The sequence below is a fragment of the Bubalus bubalis genome, chromosome 21, assembly GCF_019923935.1.
Source record: "Bubalus bubalis isolate 160015118507 breed Murrah chromosome 21, NDDB_SH_1, whole genome shotgun sequence".
NCBI classification, from domain to species: domain Eukaryota; kingdom Metazoa; phylum Chordata; class Mammalia; order Artiodactyla; family Bovidae; genus Bubalus; species Bubalus bubalis.
This window is the reverse complement of record NC_059177.1, coordinates 7,647,310-7,669,759: the sequence shown is the minus strand read 5'-3', so window position 1 is coordinate 7,669,759 and position 22,450 is coordinate 7,647,310. Positions and strand designations below refer to the sequence as shown.

Genomic DNA, 22,450 nt, shown 5'->3' with positions numbered 1-22,450 from the left:
CCACAGCACCGGAAGTTAACTAGGACAGTCTGTGCCTGTGCATGTGGAACGGGGAGGAAAGAGATGGCAAACAGCCACCTGTAAAGTTCTTCAAAATTCTTCAAAGGTAACAATCAGCGTTGAGTTGAAAATCCACCGGCTTGGGGAAGATAGTAGATCCACAAACCACCAGAGCATTGCGCCTACAATAAAGCACCCACGAGCAGCACCACAGGGCTTGTGACGGTGCAGATACTGTTCTACTATGTAGACTCCTATCATTTTCTAGTGAAAAGCAAAGGAGAGAAGCATAAGGGCTGCGTTCATCTTAAAAGACTCCATGGAACTTTGTACACAGGAAAATGCTGGTGGGGAAAACATGTACCAAATATACACACACATATAATAAACATATTTCAGGGTGTCTGTACACCTACAATACATTGCTTCCATGTGATATGTCTTGCCCCACCAACTCAAATGTCTGTGTTCTGTGCCCTATGACCATTCCCCAGTGAGCCGCAACTGATCATGAGCTCACTGAAAGGCCAAGGACCAGAGAGAGAGAGGCATGGGGACGCTACAGAAGGATCGTGTTTCACAGCAGCATCCGTTCTGAACTACAAGCTGAAGGTAGAAAGGGGTTAGCTCACTTTCCCTTGAAAACATTCCTCAACAACATGCCACCTTGGAGACCACACACTCCACCACTTCTCAGTTATAATAACAACACTGATAACTGTGTGCTTGAAAATTATATGCTAGCCACTGCTTACGTTAGTCATTTGTCACAACACTGCTATGAGGTGCTATTATGCTCTCCACTTTACACATGCACCTCCAAGGCCACACAGACAGAGCAGAGCCAGAATTTGAACCCATGTAGCTGCCGTCTATGGGGTCGCAGAGTCGGACACGAATGACGCAACTCAGCAGCAGCAGCAGCAGTGCAGCTTGACAGCCCATGGCCGCGACGCTACACAAAACTACAGCTACTGTTCCCGCAGGATTAGGCTGGATGCTCTTCAACTGTTCAGCAGATGAGGCAGCCTGTGCTAAGCAAGCATGCTGTATGGAGACTGCATCTATCAAAGCTAGACTCACACTAACTCACACAAGATGCTCACACGTTCAGATGCAAGTGAGAGCCAACAGCGCGAACACAAGTTTACACTGCCCAGCGCTGCAGCTGCTGATGGAGAAGCAGACGGCCTTCACTCTTTACCCTATCCTCCCACACCACCACCACGTGTAGCTGCATTTGCACACGCAGGCATGCTACAACTCCCAACTGCCCAGTAGGCCAAATTCCTGAATCACGTTTCAGTGAAGAAAATGAATGCCCTGAATGACAGAGCCTGGAACACTGGCAACAGAAACAGAGTTAGCTCAAGGGGTAAGAGTTTAAAAGAAGAGGTTAAATACTCAATTTGCATCAAACTTCAAAACCTAACATTTTCCATTTTTTAAATGAAAACTTGGGCTTGCTTCCATGAAAAGATAGTTCCTATCTACTTAAATACACAAAGTAACTAAGAACAATTTCAAAACTTTTTTTTTTGGAAATTGCTTCCTACCTCAAATGTGATAACCACCCTTTGTTAGGAGAGCCCTGAAACGACAACTTGGTTACAAATAAACACACACAGGGGTATACAGGAGTGGGTGTGTTTCTGCTCCACTGGTCTGTCTGCCTCTGTGGCAGTAAGACTGTTTTAATTATGAAGCTTAAAGATCTTGATGTCCAGTAACTTCAGTCCTTCAACGTTGTTTTTCTTCATCAAGATTATCTTGGTTATTCTTGGCTACTCTCAGTTTTTGAATTTGTTTGTGTTTCAGAATCAGCATATCAAATTTCACAAAAAAAAATTTATAAAATTTTACTGGGATTATGCTGGGTTTATAGACACTCTGGGTCTATAAATTTTTACAGTAGTTAAGTCTTCCAACCCACAAACATGATATACTCCATTATTTAGGACTTCTTTACTATCTCATAGAAATTTTTGTACTTTTCCATATAGATGCTGTTCAGTTTTAGATTTGCTCTCTCCTCCTGGCTATTTGATGTTGTTACTATTAAAACAGAATTTTTAAAATGTCATTTTCTAATTGTTGCTAGTATATAGTTAATTTTCATATGCTACTTGCATATAGCAATATGTCCAAATTCATTTATATATTCTAAGGATTTTCTACAAACAAAATCAATACACTTGAGAACAATGAAACTTTTCTTTCTTCCTTTTCAATGATCATACGTTTATCCTTCTTCCTGCCTTACTGAAGTGGCTGTGATTGTCTCCAGTACCAACAATGGTAATGAAAGACATCTTTTTCTCATTCACACCCCGAAAAAGCTGTCATTCTTTAACACTCATTCAGTTCAGTTCAGTTGCTCAGTTGTGTCCAACTCTTTGCAACCCCATGAATCGCAGCACGCCAGGCCTCCCTGTCCATCACCAACTCCCGGAGTTCACTCAGACTCACGTCCATTGAGTCAGTGATGCCATCCAGCCATCTCATCCTCTGTCGTCCCCTTCTCCTCCTGCCCCCAATCCCTCCCAGCATCAGAATCTCTTCCAATGAGTCAACTCTTTACATGAGGTGGCAAAAGTACTGGAGTTTCAGCTTTAGCATCATTCCTTCCAAAGAACACCCAGGGCTGATCTCCTTCAGAATGGACTGGTTGGATCTCCTTGCAGTCCAAGGGACTCTCAAGAATCTTCTCCAACACCACAGTTCAAAAGCATCAATTCTTCGGCACTCAGCTTTCTTCACAGTCCAACTCTCACATCCATACATGACCACTGGAAAAACCATAGCCTTGACTAGACGGACCTTTGTTGGCAAAGTAACGTCTCTGCTTTTGAATATGCTATCTAGGTTGGTCATAACTTTCCTTCCAAGGAGTAAGCGTCTTTTAATTTCATGGCTGCAGTCACCTTCTGCAGTGATTTTGGAGCCCAGAAAAATACAGTCTGACACAGTTTCCCCATCTATTTCCCATGAAGTGATGGGACCAAATGCCATGATCTTTGTTTTCTGAATGTTGAGCTTTAAGCCAACTTTTTCACTCTCCACTTTCACTTTCATCAAGAGGCTTTTGAGTTCCTCTTCACTTTCTTCCATAAGGGTGGTGTCATCTGCATATCTGAGGTTATTGATATTTCTCCCAGCAATCTTGATTCCAGCTTATGCTTCTTCCAGCCCAGTGTTTCTCATGATGTACTCTGCACAGAAGTTAAATAAGCAGGGTGACAGTATACAGCCTTGACTTACTCCTTTTCCTATTTGGAACCAGTCTGTTGTTCCATGTCCAGTTCTAACTGTTGCTTCCTGACCTGCATATAGGTTTCTCAAGAGGCAGATCAGGTGGTCTGGTATTCCATGTCTTGAAGAATTTTCCACAGTTTATTGTGATCCACACAGTCAAAGGCTTTGGCATAGTCAATAAAGCAGAAATAGATGTTTTTCTGGAACTCTCTTGCTTTTTCCATGATCCAGCGGATGTTGGCAATTTGATCTCTGGTTCCTCTGCCTTTTCTAAAACGGGCTTGAACATCAGGAAGTTCACGGTTCATGTATTGCTGAAGCCTGGCTTGGAGAATTTTGAGCATTACTTTACTAGCGTGTGAGATGAGTGCAATTGTGCGGTAGTGTAAGCATTCTTTGGCATTGCCTTTCTTTGGGATTGGAATGAAAACTGACCTTTCCAGTCCTGTGGCCACAGCTGAGTTTTCCAAATTTGCTGGCATATTGAGTGCAGCACTTTCACAGCATCATCTTTCAGGATTTGAAAGAGCTAAACTGGAATTCCATCACCTCCACTAGCTTTGTTCGTAGTGATGCTATCTAAGGCCCACTTGACTTCACATTCCAGAATGTCTGGCTCTAGGTGAGTGATCACACCATCGTGATTATCTTGGTCGTGAAGATCTTTTTTGTACAGTTCTTCTGTGTACTAGATGATTATTACTACAGGGCTTCCCCTTGCCTTTTCAATTTTCTAAAGTTACTCTGTTATGCCCTATAAAATATGTTTTGCACATGTACAAAATACATGGTTTTAACAGCACTTCTTTAACATATGCTTATTTCCTGTTTTAAAAATTTATTAAATACAAGAGCAGCTAATAGAGTTCCCATATATTACTGCCATCTTGAGAAAGCTACATGCACAGACACAGTTTCACCTACTATTAACATCCTGCATTAGTGTGGTAACAATATAATTAATGAATTTATATTGATATATTGTCATTAACTAAAGTCCATAGTTTATGACAAAGTTCACTATCTGTATTGTACGGTTCTTGTACAGTTCTATGGCTTTTGGCAAATGCGTGATGAAATACATCCAGCACTATAGCATCATATAGAATAGCTTACCCCTGAAGATCACCTGTGCCTGCCTGTTAACCCCATGTGTCTTCCTCATGAGTCTCTGGCAGCCCCTGGTTCTCTTAGTGTCAGCAGTCCTGCCTTCTGCAGAGTGTCACACAACTGGAATCACAGTGTGGAGCTGTTCAGATTAGCTTTCTTCATCATACATATGTCTCTGTATCTTAGACAACAGCTAATCACTTTTTATTTCTGAATAATATTCCACTGTATGGCTGTATTGTTGTTTATCCAATTATTTATATAAGGACATCCTGGTTGCTTCCACTTTTGAGTGATTATGAATAATACAGCTACAAATATATGTACACAGGTGAATGTTTTCCACTCAGTTGGAGCATAAATGCTAGACATGTAAGTTTACACTTAGCTGTAAGAGACTGCCAAACTGTCTTCCAAAGGTGCTATACGGTTTTCAATCATCAGCAATGAAGGAGAGTTCCTGCTGCTCTGAATCTTGCCAACATCTGATAGGCTTTTAAATTTTACCATTCTAATACATGTACAGCAATATCTCATTTTATTTTAGCTTTCAATTCCCAAATGATATTATGATATTAAGCATCTTTTCATATGCTCACTGCATCTGTTTATCTTCTCTGGTGAGGTGTCTGTTCAGATCTTTTGCCCATTCTTTAAATTGGTTATTTCCTTATTGGATTTTAAGTGCTCTTGGTATCTTGTGGACATCAGTCCTTTATCATGTAGTCTTTGCAAATATTTTCTCCCCATCTGTGGCTTGCATTTTCATTCTATTTACAACGTCCTTCTCAGAGAAGTTTTAATAAAGTCCAACTTATCAGTTTTGTCTTTCATGGATCATGCTTTTGATACTGTAGCTAGAACTCACTGTCCAACCAAAGGTCACACAAATTCTCTGACGCTTCCTTCTAGAAGTGATAGTTTCAGGTTTTATATTTAGACTTATGATTCATTTTGAGTTGATTTTTGTGAAAGCTGTAAAGTCTGTTACTCCAATGCCATTTGTTGAAAAGAAAGATCTATCTTCTCCATTAAATTGATTTTTCTCCTTTGTCAAAGATCAGTTGACTTTGTGTGGCTCAATTTCTGGGCTCTGTATTCTGTTCCATTGATCTGTTTATTCTTTCACCAATACCACACTGAATTGATTACTAAAGCTTTAAACTAAGTCTTTGTAGGTCAGCAGTGTTAATCCTCAAACTTTGTTCTTCAGGAGTATATTGGCCTTTCAGAGTCTTTTGCCTCTCTGTATAAACTTTAGAATGGATTTGTCAATACCCACAAAATAACTCAGTGGTATTTTATCAGAATTGTGTTGATTCTATAGGTCAATTTGGGAAGAATCGACATTTTAACAATATTGAGTTTTCTTATCCGTTAATATGTAACATCTCTTCAATTCTTCAAACCTCCTTTGATTTCTTTCACTGGAGTTTTGGAGTTTTCATCATATAGATCTTTTGACAGATTTATACTTAAGCATTTCATTTTTTAAGTCTAATGTAAATGGTATGGTTTTTAATTTCAATTTGGAGTTGTTGACTGCTGCTAAACAAAATGAGAAATAGCAACAGGAAAATAGTTATCTTTTGCACATTAACCTTGTATCCTGCAATGTTATATAATTGCTTATTAATTACAGGAATATTTTGTCAATTATTTGGAATTTTCTATGAGATCAAATTGCCAACATCCGCTGGATCATGGAAAAAGCAAGAGAGTTCCAGAAAAACATCTATTTCTGCTTTACTGACTATGCCAAAGCCTTTGACTGTGTGGATCACAATAAACTGTGGAAAATTCTTCAAGACATGGAATACCAGACCACCTGATCTGCTTCTTGAGAAATCTATATGCAGGTCAGGAAGCAACAGTTAGAACTGGACATGGAACAACAGACTGGTTCCAAATAGGAAAAGGAGTTCGTCAAGGCTGTATGTTGTTACCCTGTTTATTTAACTTATATGCAGAGTACATCATGAGAAACGCTGGTCTGGAAGAAACACAAACTGGAATCAAGACTGCCGGGAGAAATATCAATAACCTCAGATATGCAGATGACACCACCCTTATGGAAGAAAGTGAAGAGGAACTCAAAAGCCTCTTGATGAAAGTGAAAGTGGAGAGTGAAAAAGTTGGCTTAAAGCTCAACATTCAGAAAACGAAGATCATGGCATCCGGTCCCACCACTTCATGGGAAATAGATGGGGAAACAGTGGAACAGCGTCAGACTTTATTTTTCAGGGCTCCAAAATCACTGCAGATGGTGACTGCAGCCATGAAATTAAAAGACGCTTACTCCTTGGAAGGAAAGTTATGACCAACCTAGACAGCATATTCCAAAGCAGAGACATTACTTTGCCAACAAAGGTCCGTCTAGTCAAGGCTATGGTTTTTCCAGTGGTCATGTATGGATGTGAGAGTTGGACTGTGAAGAAGACTGAGCACCGAAGAATTGATGCTTTTGAACTGTGGTGTTGGAGAAGACTCTTGAGAGTCCCTTGGACTGCAAGGAGACTCAACCAGTCCATTCTGAAGGAGATCAGCCCTGGGATTTCTTTGGAACGAATGATACTAAAGCTGAAACTCCAGTACTTTGGCCACCTCATGCGAAGAGCTGACTCATTGGAAAAGACTCTGATGCTGGGAGGGATTGGGGGCAGGAGGAGAGGGGACGACAGAGGATGAGATGGCTGGATGGCATCACTGACTCAATGGACGTGAGTCTGAGTGAACTCCGGGAGTTGGTGATGGACAGGGAGGCCTGGTGTGCTGCGATTCATGGGGTCGCAAAGAGTCAGACACAACTGAGCGACTGATCTGATCTGATGTATACAATCATGTCATCTACAAACAAAACCAGCTTTATTTCTTCCTTCCCAATGTATACCTTTTCTTTTCTTATCTAACTATATTAGGTAGGATTTCCAGTAGTACTATGATGAACAGGAATGGTAAGAGGGGACATCATTTTCTGGTTTCTGATCTCAGGTGCAAAGCATCCAGTTTTTCACCATTAAGTATAGTGTAGCTTCAAGGGTTGTTGTATAAATATTCTTGAGGAAGTTCCCCTCTATTTTTGGTTTTATGAGAGTTTGAATCATGGATGAGTGTTAAAATTTGCCAAATACTTTTTCTGCATCTACTGATACGACCATATGATTTTTTTGTTAGATCATAGATGTGATAGCTTATCTTGATTTTTGAATGTTGAAGAATCCTTGCAAGCCTGAAATAAATCCCACTTGGTTATAGTACATAATTCATTTTATACATTGTTCAATTTGAGTTGCTAATATTTTGGTGAAGACTTCTGCGCCTACATTCATGACAGAAATTGCTCTGTACTTTTCCTTTCTTTTTAAAACATTTTTTGTTTATTTTCATTTTAGCTGCGCTGGGTCTTTCTTGCTGCACACAGGCTTTTTCCAGATGTGGAGAGTGGGGGCTCCTTCCTAGTTGTGGTGTGCAGGCTTCTCATTGAGGGGGCTTCTCTTATTGCAGAGCAAGGGTTTCGCGAGTGCAGGCTCAGTGGTGCACAGGCTCAGGTGCCCTGCGGCATGTGGGCTCTTTCGGGACCAGGAATTGAACCCATGTCCCCTACACTGGCAGGCAGATTCTTAACCACTGGACCACAGGAAGTCCTTCCTGTACTTCTCCTTTCTATAACCTCTTTATCTGGTTTTAGTATTAGGCTAATGCCAGCTTCACAGAATGAGTTATGAATTATTCTGCTATTTATTACAATGTTGAGAATTGGTATCATTTCTTGCGTTCAGCAGCATTCACCAATGAAACCATCTGGGTCTGACACAGTAATTACATATGTGTAATTATATCTGAAATACTGGAGACTACATTGCAGACTTAATGTTCATTTACCCCTAAGGTACTCAAATATTTCCTAAAAACAAGGTCATTTTATTTTTCAAAAACACAGTAGAGTCAACAAAGCAAGAAAATTAACATGGATACAACACTATAATATATCAGTTCAGTTCAGTCGCTCAGTCATGTCCAACTCTTTGAGATCCCATGAATCGCAGCACGCCAGGCCTCCCTGTCCATCACCGGAGTTCACTCAGACTCATGTCCATCCAGTCAGTGATGCCATCCAGCCATCTCATCCTCTGTCATCCCCTCTCCTCCTGCCCCCAATCCCTCCCAGCATCAGAGTCTTTTCCAATGAGTCAACTCTTCGCATGAGGTGGCCAAAGTACTGGAGTTTCAGCTTCAGCATCATTCCTTCCAAAGAAATCCCAGGGCTGATCTCCTTCAGAATGGACTGGTTGGGTCTCCTTGCAGTCCAAGGGACTCTCAAGAATCTTCTCCAACACCACAGTTCAAAAGCATCAATTCTTCAGTGCTCAGCCTTCTTCACAGTCCAACTCTCACATCCATACATGACCACAGGAAAAACCATAGCCTTAACTAGACGGACCTTTGTTGGCAAAGTAATGTCTCTGCTTTTGAACATGCTGTCTAGGTTGGTCATAACTTTCCTTCCAAGGAGTAAGCGTCTTTTAATTTCATGGCTGCAGTCACCATCTGCAGTGATTTTGGAGCCCTGAAAAATAAAGTCTGACACTGTTTCCACTGTTTCCCCATCTATTTCCCATGAAGTGGTGGGACCAGATGCCATGATCTTTGTTTTCTGAATGCTGAGCTTTAAGCCAACTTTTTCACTCTCAACTTTCACTTTCATCAAGAGGCTTTTTAGTTCCTCTTCTGTCTCTGCCATAAGGGTGGTGTCATCTGCATAGCTGAGGTTATTGATATTTCTCCCAGCAATCTTGATTCCAGCTTGTGTTTCTTCCAGTCCAGCGTTTCTCATGATGTACTCTGCATATAAGTTAAATAAGCAGGGTATTTACAATATACAACCTTGACGTACTCCTTTTCCTATTTGGAACCAGTCTGTTGTTCCATGTCCAGTTCTAACTGTTGCTTCCTGACCTGCATATAGATTTCTCAAGAAGCAGATCAGGTGGTCTGGTATTCCATGTCTTGAAGAATTTTCCACAGTTTATTGTGATCCACACAGTCAAAGGCTTTGGCATAGTCAGTAAAGCAGAAATAGATGTTTTTCTGGAACTCTCTTGCTTTTTCCATGATCCAGCGGATGTTGGCAATTTGATCTCTGGTTCCTCTGCCTTTTCTAAAACGGGCTTGAACATCAGGAAGTTCACGGTTCATGTATTGCTGAAGCCTGGCTTGGAGAATTTTGAGCATTACTTTACTAGCGTGTGAAATGAGTGCAATTGTGCGGTAGTGTGAGCATTCTTTGGCATTGCCTTTCTTTGGGATTGGAATGAAAACTGACCTTTCCAGTCCTGTGGCCACTGCTGAGTTTTCCAAATTCGCTGGCATATTTAGTGCAGCACTTTCACAGCATCATCTTTCAGGATTTGAAAGAGCTAAACTGGAATTCCATCACCTCCACTAGGTTTGTTTGTAGTGATGCTTTCTAAGGCCCTCTTGACTTCACATTCCAGGATGTCTGGCTCTAGGTGAGTGATCACACCATCGTGATTATCTGGGTCGTGAAGATCTTTTTTGTACAGTTCTTCTGTGTATTCTTGCCACCTCTTCTTAATATCTTCTGCTTCTGTTAGGTCCATACCATTTCTGTCCTTTATCGAGCCCATCTTTGCATGAAATGTTCCCTTGGTATCTCTAATTTTCTTGAAGAGATCTCTAGTCTTTCCCATTCTGTTGTTTTCCTCTATTTCTTTGCACTGATCACTGAGGAAGGCTTTCTTATCTCTTCTTGCTATTCTTTGGAGCTCTGCATTCAGATGCTTATATTTTTCCTTTTTTCCTTTGCTTTTCGCTTCTCTTCTTTTCACAGCTATTTGTAAGGCCTCCTCAGACAGCCATTTTGCTTTTCTGCATTTCTTTTCCATGGGAATGGTCTTGATCCCTGTCTCCTGTACAATGTCACAAACCTCATTCCATAATTCATTAGGCACTCTATCAGATCTAGGCCCTTAAATCTATTTCTCACTTCCACTGTATAATCATAAGGGATTTGATTTAGGTCATACCTGAATGGTCTAGTGATTTTCCCTACTTTCTTCAATTTAAGTCTGAATTTGGTAATAAGGAGTTCATGATCTATAGATGGTATTTAAAAACCTGTTAATTGTCCTATTAATGGCCTTTAAAAGAAAATCTTTTTTTTTTCCTGGCCCAGGATCACATACTGCATTTATCTGTCATGTCTCTTCAGTCGCTTCTAATCTGGAACACTTTCTCAGTTTTTATCTCTCATGACTTTGCTATTTTTGAAGCATAACGATCTCTGTAGAATGTCCTGCTGTGCATCTAATGTTTCCTCATGGTCACACTCAAGTTACACACTGCTGTTAGGAACGCCACAGCAGTGACTCTGCGCTCTTGTGAACCACATCAGGAGGCATCTGGTGTCTATTTATCCTGTTACTGGTGATGCCTACTTCGAGCATTTGGTCATGATTTCTGCCAGAGTGCCCTATTATAAAGTTAACCATTTTCCCCTTTGTAATTAATATGTATCTTGTGGGAGATTATTTGAAATTATGAAAATATTTTGTTTCCCAAATGTCATACCTTCACATATTTCATTATTTTGAAAACTGGTAAATTAAGGGAAAGAATGTCAAGCGATTATCCTGCCTTTCCTATATCAACTACAGCACTGTGTAATCAAATAGAAGTGAAGGTAAGTAACACTTTATAAAAGCATTCCAATTAATAAATTAAGAAAAAGTATCAGAGTATCATCATTTTGTAACCCCAATAAGTTCATAATCTAGGCAATAAGCATACACAAATATAAGCAACTGACAAAAAAAGAAAACCCGAAATTACGTGATTTCTAATAAAAGAACACAGTGCCACATAGTCTCGCATTCACCACACAGTCAAAGGGACTGAACCTGAATCTGAAAAAAACCTCTGATCCTGCTGTCAATTTCCAAGAAATAAAAATGAAGGAAACATGCTGAAATTGCACCATGAGGAGGCAATTAGCGAAACCCAGATGGTGCAAACTGCTGCATGTCAAAGAACCCAAGTTACTCAACAGGTAAGATGTATGGAACAGCAAAGAGATGGACAAGAAACCTGTTGATTATCAGACACTTGAAGATTTATTAAATGGGCAAGACTGGCTTTTTCCCAACCCCAGCTCAGTCTGATGGCTTCCACAAAGAAGGGTGACAAGAAAAAAACAGGGCCATTGATGGTCCTCCATCAATGAGGTGGTGGCCAGAGGATACAGTATCAATATTCCCAAGTGCATCTATGGAATGGGTCTTAAGAAGCATGACCCTCGATCACTCAAATAAACTCAGGAATTTGCCACGAAGGAGACGGGAACTCCACATGTGCATGTTGACACCAGGTTCAATAATGGTCTCTGGGCCAAAGCAATAAGGAATGTCCCACACTGCATGCATTCAACAAACAGGCTCTATACACTGGTTACTGTGTTATCTGTCACCACTTTTTAAAGTCTAGAGACAGCTACTGTGGATGAGAACTAACTGCCAATTGTCAAATGAAGCTATAGAACCACCAAAGAAAATCAAACAAATGGGCAAGACTAAACCATGATGACGAGGGAGGCACTCATGGGCGACAAATCCATAGAGCAATGAAACAGTGAGAGCTGTGAGCGGCAAGAAAGTGCTACTCCTGGAGAGGGGGCAGTCGTGACTTGGATGGGAAATGGACGTGTTTCTCTGGTGACTGAAGAAGTTCTATTTATTGACCGAAGTAATAGCTACTACGGCCTTTGTCTAATAATTGTGTTCTGTATGATTCTCTAACTATATATTATACTTTACAATAAAAAATGTCTTAAGAAAAAATGATACATGAGTCAAAGAAGCAATAATGGAAATTGAAAAATATTTGAAACTGAATAGTAAACAAACAAACAAAAAACACTAAACTTCAAAACTTATGTAATTCAACAAAAATAGAGCTTTGAGACTACTGCCCAAAGAACTTATCTATTATTAGATAAATGAGCTAAAAATTAATGACTTAAATGTCCAAATTATGGAAGCTAAAGAAAACACAATTAGCCCAAAGAAAGGAAAAAAAGGGGGGAGAGGGATTTAAAAAGCTAGAAGGGAAATTTGTTTTAAAAAAAGAAAACAAAGAAAAAATAGAAAAAAGTACACCAATGTCATCAAAAAGATAAAACAAGTGTTGGTGAGGATGTGGGGAAAAGGGAACCTTTGTACACTGTTGGCAGGAAAGTAATTTAGTTCAGCCACCTCAGAAAACAATATGAAAGGTTCCTGGAAACATTTTAAATAGCATTACCATATGATCCAGCAATTCAATTTCTGAATATATGAAATGAAAACAGGGCACTGAAGAGATGTGCGCACTCCCGTGTTTACTGCAGCATCGCTCACTACAGCCGAGACGTGGGAACACCCTGAGCGCCTGTCAGCGGATTCACAGCTAAAGACGTGGCCTGCTGATACAGCACAACGTTGCTCAGCCATGAGAAAGAAGAAAGTCTTGCCATTTGTGACAACACGGTCTCTGAGGACACTGCGAAGATAAGTCAGAGACAGGCAAACACTGTGCAGTATCACTTACATGTGGGCCCAAAAGGAAAGCCAGGCTCAGAAAAGATGCGGCTACAGAGTCTGGGGGTGGGAGAACAGGAGAGATCTTGTTTTAAGGGTACAAATTTCCAACTAGTATATAAGTAAGTCCTAGAGATCTAATTAACATGGCTTAAATGGCCTTTTCATTGTCTCCAACTGTTGCTGAGAGGCAATGGCACCCCACTCCAGTACTCTTGCCTGGAAAATCCCATGGACGGAGGAGCCTGGTAGGCTGCAGTCCATGGGGTTGCTAAGAGTCGGACACGACTCAGCGACTTCACTTTCTCTTTTCACTTTCATGCATTGGAGAAGGAAATGGCAACCCAATCCAGTGTTCTTGCCTGGAGAGTCCCAGGGACGGGGAGCCTGGTGGGCTGCCATCTATGGGGTCACTCAGAGTCGGACACAACTGAAGTGACTTAGCATAACATAGCACAGAGATCTAATAAACAATATAGTGATTATAGATAACAACACTGTAATAAAACACCAAACTTTCTAAAAGACTAGGTCTTAATTATTCCCCCCAAATAAATGGTAATTACATGATATGCAGAGGTGCTGGGAGAAGGCAATGGCACCCCACTCCAGTACTCTTGCCTGGAAAATCCCATGGACGGAGGAGCCTGGTAGGCTGCAGTCCATGGGGTCGCTAAGAGTCGGACATGACAAAGCGACTTCACTTTCACTTTTCACTTTCATGCATTGGAGGAGGAAATGGCAACCCACTCCAGTGTTCTTGCCTGGAGAATCCCAGGGACGGGGGAGCCTGGTGGGCTGCCGTCTATGGGGTCGCACAGAGACGGACACAACTGAAGCGACTTAGCAGCAGCAGCAGCAGCAGCAGCAGAGGTGCTAGCTAACACTACAATGGCAATTACATTACAATATATGAATGGACCTGATCAACATGTTGTACAACTTAAATTTATACAGTTATATGTTGAACATATATATCTTTCAACCGTGACAACCTCTGGAAACAGTGGCTTTATCAAGAGCTGTAAAAATGTCCTCATTTAATCCAGTAATTCCATTTCAGGAAGTTATCATAAAGAAATAATTCAACAAAAGAAACATTTTTAAGTGGTTATTTCAGTTTTATCTACAATTTTAAAAAGCAACAAAAAGGTTAAGTAAATCATTAGTTATCAACTTCATGGAATATTAAGCAGCCACTGAAGTGGTGATTATGAAAAGTATTTGGTAAAAGGGGAGCGTAATCATTAAATGTTAGGTAGGGAAAAGCTCCGGAGAAGGCAATGGCACCACACTCCAGTACTCCTGCTTGGAAAATCCTATGGATGGAAGAGCCTGGAAGGCTGCAGTCCATGGAGTCGGTTTGGACCCCATGGTTTGGACACAACTGAGCTACTTCACTTTCACTTTTCACTTTCATGCATTGGAGAAGGAAATGGCAACCCACTCCAGGGTTCTTGCCTGGAGAATCCCAGGAACGGGGGAGCCTGGCGGGCTGCCATCTATGGGGTCACACAGAGTCGGACATGACTGAAGCGACTTAGCAGCAGGGAAAAGCTCAGAAGAAAAGGCTAAGTTTCATGCACTTTCAAATAAGCATAAATAAATACATACATGGGCCATGAGGAGGAAACTAAACTACAAGGTTTCCCAAATATAGTATGGTTTTTGGAAGTTTTTTTTCTCTGCCCTGAACGTTCTCACACACAGACATACATAGGCCTACACAATACATTTTTGTAAGTATACATTCACAGATAATGTACATATATCTAAGACAAGCCCACCGACTACACATACATACATATATGCTAATTGGCATAAAAACAGATACACAGATCAATGAAACAACAAAGAGTCCAGGAACAAACCCATACATATATGGTCAATTAATTTATGATAAAGGACCCAAGATATACAATGGGGAAAGAGCAGCCTCTTCAATAAATGGTGCTTGGAAAACTGGACAGCCACATGCAAAAGAATGAAGCTTGACCACTGTCTTATAACCACAAAAACTAAAATGGATCAAAGACTGAAACATTAGACCTAAAACCATAAAAACCCTAGAAGAAAACATAGGCAGTTAGCTTCTTGACCGAGGTCTTAGAAATGATTTTTTGGATTTGACAACCAAAGCTAAAAGAAATAAAAGAACTACATCAGACTAGAAAACTTCTGCACAACAAAGGAAACCATCAACAAAATGAAAAGGCAACCTACCGACTAGGAGAAAATATTTGCAAACCATATACAATATACAAAGAACTCCTACAACCCAACGGCAAGAAACCAAAGAATTAAGTTTAAACGTGGGTAGAGGATCCAAGTAGAACTTTTTCCAAAGAAGACACACTAATGGCCAAGAGGCACTTGGAAAAGGTGCTCCACAAGACTAGTCCTCAGTGTAATGCAAATCAAAATCACAGTGAGGTAACACCTTGCACCTACTGGAAAGGCTGTATCCAAAAGGCAAGATATAAGTATGGGTGAGGAGGCGGAGAAAAAGGAAACCTTGGGCGCTGTTACGGGATGTAAGCTGGTACAGCCACTGTGGACAACAGTGTGGCAGGTCCTCAAAACCTCAAAGTACAACCACCGTATGACCCAGCAGTGCTACTTGGGGATAGTCGTCTAGAGAAAACGAAAGCATAAGACTGGACCAAAGACACACACACCAACCACGTTCACTGCAGCATTACTTACAACAGCTAAGCTACAGAAGCAACTTAAGTGCCTGTCTATCAATGGACGATAAATTACAAAATGTGGGGACTTCCCTCATGGTCCGCGGCTAAGACTCCATGACCCCAGTGCAGGGGGCCCAGGTTTGATCCCTGGTCAGGGAACTAGATCCCACATGCCATAAAAGAAAAGATTCTGTGTGCGGCAACTAAGACCCAGCACAGCCAAAGAAGTAAAACAAATAAAAAGAAGTAAAACAAATAAAAAACGTGAGATGTGGTGTTATATATGATAATTGTTCAGCAATAAAAAAGAATGAAAACTGCCATTTGTGACAACACAGGCAGATCTTGAGGGCATTATGCTAAGTGAAATAAGTCACACAGAGAAAAACAAATACCTTATGATCTCTCTCACATGTAGGATTGTAAACAGACACACACACACACACACCTGATCTCAAAGATACAGAGAACAGATTTGTGGTTGCCAGAGGTGCAGGAGTGAGCAAAACGGGTAAATGGGGTCAAAAGGTACAATTTCAGTTACAAAGTAAACGTTATGGGGGTATAATACACAGCATGGTAATTATACGTAATAATACTGTATTCCATATTTAAAAGTTGCTGAGAGTAAATCTTAAAAGTTCTCATCATAAGAAAAAAGTTTTGTAACTATGTGTGGTGACAGGTGTTAACTGACTTAATGTGGTGATCATTTTGCACTTATGTGCAAATATCAAATCATTGTATTTTACACCTGTATCAACTATATATATATAAAACCTCAATTTTTTAAAGATTAGATTTACTGTGTTATGCAACATAAAGTCCAGGACAAACACAAGAAATTATAAAGTGTGTAAAGAACCTATACACACACTCAGGAAAGCGTGAACACAGTCCTGAACTGAGAGAAAGCCTTAGGCTGAACTAGGTGAAACACGGGGTGAACAGAAGACTGGCACCTTCTCTACAAACAACAAACACTGGAGGGGGTGGGGAAAGCGGAGCCCTCCTACGCTGCTGGTGCAGAGGTAAGCTGGTGCAGCTACGGTGCAAAACCGTATGGAAGTTCCTCACAAAACTAAAAACAGAACGACCATATGATCCAGCAACCCTACTCCTGGGCATATATCCAGACAAAACTGTAATTCAGAAAGATACATGTACACCTATGCTCACAGCAGTACTGTGCACGACAACCAAGAAATGAAAACAACTTGAATTACGTCCATTGACAGATGAGTGGATATGGAAGATGTGGTACATATATACAGAGAAATACTGCTCAGCAATAAAAAAGAATGACATAATGCCATTCGCCGTAACATGGATGCAAATACAAACTACCAAACTCAGTCAGAAAGAGGAAGACAAATACTGCATGATATCACATATGCAGAATCGAAAATCTGGCACAAATGAACCTATCTATGAGACAGAAACAGAATCGGGGACATAGAGAGTAGACTTGTTCTCAGGGGGAGACGGGTGGGGGCGGGTCGGGTTAGCAGTGTGGGGTCAGCACATGCAAACGGAGACACACAGAACAGATAAACAGCACGGCCGCGCTGCAAAGCAGAGCCCATGCCAGGCACATCCCGTGCTGAACCACACTGGGAAAGAACATGAAAAAGAACGCACATACTCTTTTCTATTCTGGCTGATCATTCCCCTGATCAGCTGATCATTGCATTCTTGCTTGGATAATCTCATGGACAGAGGAGCCTGGCGGGCTATAGTCCATGGTGTTGCAAACCGTATACAACTGAATATATATATATATATATATATATATAAACTGAGTCTCTTTGCTGTACAGCAGTAATTAACACAACATTGTAGTTCAACTACACATCAATAAAAAATAAATTGAGACTGGCACTTCCAAGAAAGCAGAATGACTATGGGAGAGAACAAATTAAATGACATTTTCAGGGGCTGGAAGTAAATCAGCTATCAGAGTTTACAAGAAAGTTGGAAAAGAGTGAGAGAGGAAATACAGTAAGAAATAGTAAGTGGAAAGTTCTGGGAGAATAAGTCTTAACAATTTACGTGGACTTTACAGTAAAGGCAACAGGGAAAGTTTTAAGCTGGAGAGAAGCAAAATTAGATAAAAAAGAAATTAAAAAATAGAAAACTGCAATAATCATCATAGTGAATAAAATACTCACTTTAATCATTAAAACCCCCAATTGTCCTCTTACAAAGTTTATTGAGCTATTACTTGAAAAAACTGAATGAAAACCTGTAGAGGATTCAGTAATATTAAGAACAAGAATGGGGGGCCTTCCTGGTGGTCCAGGGGTTAAGAATCTGCCTTGCAGTGCAGGGGACACCGACTCGATCCCTGGTCCAGGAAGAGCCCACGTGCTTCAGAGCAACTAAGCAAGTGCACCGCAACTCCCGGGCCCACTGGCCACAGCCACCGAAGCCCGTGCACCCAGAGCCTGTGCTCCGCAATGAGAGAAGCCTCGGCAACAAGCCCACGCACCGCAACTGGGAAACAGCGTCCCACTCACCACAACTAAAGAAAGCCCGAGAGCAGCAACAAAGACCCAACGCAGACTATAAATAAACAAAAACAAGGAAGGGAAAGAAAACGCCTACAAACCAATAATAAACAGTAGGCAAAATGGTGTTTTTTTATAGGCAATAGGCAAAAAATATATACATGCACCTCACCCAAGAAGAAACACATGTGAGTGACAAATGTATAAACAGATGCTCAACATCATTAGAATTTAGGGAAATTCAAATCAACAGCACAATGAGATGTCAGTCTATATTTAAGACACATACAGCATTTAAAATTAGAAAGAACAACTCAACTGAGTCTCTTATCCATTGTCTGTATGGATGCAAATTGATAAGACCACTTTGGAAAAACAAATATTACTATATGAAGTTAAATATTTGTACAGCCTGAGAGGGTAACAGGCAGAAAGGCTAAGGGGTCTCCAAATGGAGAAAATAGGCTGCAAGTGTCAGGCGTTTTTTCTCTCTCTCTTAAGCGGCAGGAGGAAACAAACTACAAGTCTCAGATTTTTGTCTGGGAGTTGGTGGTGGACAGGGAGGCCTGGCATGCTGCGATTCATGGGGTCACAAAGAGTCGGACACGACTGAGCAACTGAACTGATGCATAATTAAAAGGAGGTTTCTCTTAAAATTCTGTGTTACCATGAAGACACCTGGTTACACTTGAACTTAACTTTTCTCAAACCTTGAGCTAACTAATGCGTTTTTCTTACAGAAATGTTCTTAAGCTATGTTAATGAACTATGTATTTACCCTAGTCTTTCTTCATGTCTGATCCTCTTAAGACTCAGAACCAAAAAGGGCTCAATAAACCAGTATGTTTTACTCAAACATTGTTCTCCTGATCTGTGTTAATGAAACTATGTACTTACTTGGAAACCTGCCTTTCTTCAAGATTCATGTCAATCGTTTTATGGCCTGGGATGACTCACATTGTGCCAATGTTATCTCAAAATGCATGTTGTGGGTGAGGAGCCTGGTGCCACTCTGAGTTTTGAGACATTTCCTTTCTCTAATTAGCAGCCTGCTAATAGGTATATAACATACTGCTAAAGGCTAGCAGGGGGGTACTCTTTCTGCCCCCTTCTGATGTCTATGTCAGAAGTTTTCTCTATCTCTTTTATACTTTAAAAATACTTCATTACACAAAAGCTCTGAGCGATCAAGCCTCGTCACTGGCCCTGGGTTGAATTCCTCTCCTCTGGAGGCCAAGAATCCTGGCGTCTTTCACAGCTCAACAACCTTTCAAGCCTATGACCTCTGGCAACTCAACTCAATATATTTACTGACTATCTGTATTTCCTCCTTTGTTCAGACCCTCTTCAAATTTTTCTAAGAGTTAATCCATCTGTTTCTTAATAATTTTTAATAATTTGTGTATATGTTGAAGAAGATAGCCTTCTCCTATAATGCATATTTGAATTACTTCATCTACCACTATGCTGCTTATATTTGGTATGGCATATTTTGCCATATTTTACTATTCAGAGAATCAAATTTGCCAATCTTTTCTGTTGTAACTACTGAATTCACAGCTTTTAAATTAACAGCTCTCTAACATAACTTTCCAGGGATAACACTCTAGAGTAGAATGTACTAGTTTTACCCTTATCTGTGGAGTTCTATTCACGCTTCATGCCACCCCAATGTAGATTTAAAAATCCAAAGCCATCATCAGAGTTTTAATTGTAAGCATAACCCTAACCAGAGGACAATTTGCCTCTGCCATGATTTGGACTTAGATGCTAACCTTAAAATAATACATAATAGTATACAGAGGGAAGGGACTTTAAGCATCTGCATCTAATTTCAACATATATTAATTCAGTCCTGTATAGCCTCATACAAGGTAAAACAACAATAAACATGAACAAACCAAAAGGAAAAAAAACCTCTTTAACAAAAAAAAAATCTGCATAGATGTTTAAACCTGTATTTGAAGTTCTATGACTACTTGTTAGTCACTCAGTCGTGTCCAACTCTTTGCGACCCCATGGACTGTAGCCCACCAGGCTCCTCTGTTCATGGAATTCTCCAGGCAGGAATATTGGAGTGGGTTGCCATTCCCTTCCCCAGGGGATCTTCCTGACCCAGGGACTGAACCCAGGTCTCCTGCACTGCAGGTGGATTCTTTACCATCTGAGCCACCAGGGAGGCCCAATTTGCAGTATGTACCCCTAAAAGAGCATCTTACCTGTTTGGTTGCCTTTACCATCTGAGCCACCAGGGAGGCCCAATTTGCAGTATGTACCCCTAAAAGAGCATCTTACCTGTTTGGTTGCCTTGAAATATATATAAAGGCACCACAGACAGCAGAAGGTACCAGTCCTTGAAAAAGTCCATGGAGTACTACAACCAGCCAGCAGGCAAGAACGCCCATTCAATGATGCCCCAAACAGGAATGAGCCCTTTACTGCACTGCTCCCCAGGGCCCCTTGATCACAGATAGGCACTGGGCTATAACTTAATAATTACAACAAAAACCACAATTATTTTCACTCATGGAATTGGCTTATAAATTTTAGAAAAGGGAAATTTAAAAATTTAAGTGCTAGTTATTTTATAATTTTCCCTAGCAAACTAGCAAAACTGCCAAATTATATGTAATTATGTAGTTGATTCCATTTGCCAAAATTATTAGGCTCAGCTCTCCTGTTTGGGGCAATCAATCCTTCTTCATCAAGCCCACAAACACACTGAGGACTTAATTTTGTCATGGATCCACATACATTTTAAAAGGAAAGAAAATTACATAGATAATGGTGATTTGGTTTTTAAAAATATGTCTAACAAGATTTCTTTCATTATTATTCATTACTAACAAGAGCCATGTCTTCTCACAATGTTTTAAAATATTTACTGCATGTAGCACTCCCTATTCCTATGAAGCTGTTTACATGCATTTTCATTTCAGCACTAAAATCTGAAAACAACCACGTATGTGTGTGTATGTGTATGTTAGTCGCTCAGTCGTGTCCTACTGTTTATGACCCCATGGACTGTAGCCCACCAGGCTCCTCTGTTCATGGAATTCTCCAGGCAAGAATACTGGAGTGGGTTGCCATGCCCTTCTCCAGGGGAATCTTCCCAGCCCAGGGATCAAACCAGGTCTCCCACACTACAGGCAGATTCTTTACTGTATGAGCTACCCGGGAAGCCCATAAGAGAAGTAAAAACTTAACGTCAAACAAATTAATCTTACAGTTTGAAACCTGAATTGTGGGCCAATACTTGCTCATGCCAGACTGCTTTTCTCAAGAGGAATGGTTCTTTCCAAGAGACTGCCTTCTTAATAATACAAAATAATTATCAGTTGTCATAATTACCACCACTACTCTGCTCAAGCGCCAAAAGTTGTCAGTTTAATGTCAGATGGTAGTGTGCAATTTCTATTGAGATTAAATTAGTGCAAGTTGATGAAATGAAGCAGCAGGCCATATTAACTCGCTTAATAACCAGGTCCTTTACTGAGATCGTTAGCAGTAGCATACGTTAAGATGCGTATCAGGATAGCCTGCTTTTATCAACTATTTGTATGAAAACTAACTGTACTGTCAACAGTATTTATTAAGTACTCAGACACCCAAAATTGATATTATACAATAATAAAACATTTATTTAGCATTTATTAAATGCCATATGCTCAGAGCTACCAACAGCCCCTTAAAGTAAGAACTATTACTATTACAGATATGGGAAATTAGGCCTGGACAGTGAAGTCACTTTAAGGTCACACAACCAGTAAATGAGGAGAGTAGAAATCTCAAGCAAGTCAAGCTCCAAAAGTAATATATCCAATAACAATGAAGACAAGTATAAGCAAGGACAACCCAACTCAGTAACAGATACAGAGATTATAACAAACTATACATTTCCATTATTATAAGCATTATATAACTGATTCCAGGAACAGCAAAATTACAAGCTGTTTGTTGAACTGTGTGTGTGCGCAAAGGGTAGAGGGAGAACTTTAACATCCTTATTTTATAAGTGAAACCAGGACAGAAAGAGCAAAATTGTCAATGATTGTTAAGTAACAAACTAAAAATGGGTAGCAGAAGAAGTCCGTGAATTAATAATATTGAGGGATCTTAAAACTAGAAATAAGATGATCAGATTAAAAAAACAGATTTTTCTGACTGGATTTGAAGTGATATAAAGTGATGGAGTACATAATTCTAGGTTATGCTTGTTAATGGTTCCAGAGTACGCTCAGACTTCACTGGATATGATCAGTAATGGAGGCGAGCAGAGAATTTAAGAGGG

At 40.3% G+C, this 22,450-nt stretch overlaps 1 protein-coding gene and 1 pseudogene across 8 annotated transcripts in view; one reads left to right on the top strand and one right to left on the bottom strand.

Moving 5' to 3' along the window:
* The window catches only part of FBXL2 (F-box and leucine rich repeat protein 2), an 88,229-nt gene that overhangs the window by 44,688 nt on the left and 21,091 nt on the right, over nucleotides 1-22,450 (bottom strand). The gene's annotated exons all lie outside the window — the stretch shown is intronic.
* Nucleotides 11,364-11,894, top strand: LOC112581265 (annotated as a pseudogene).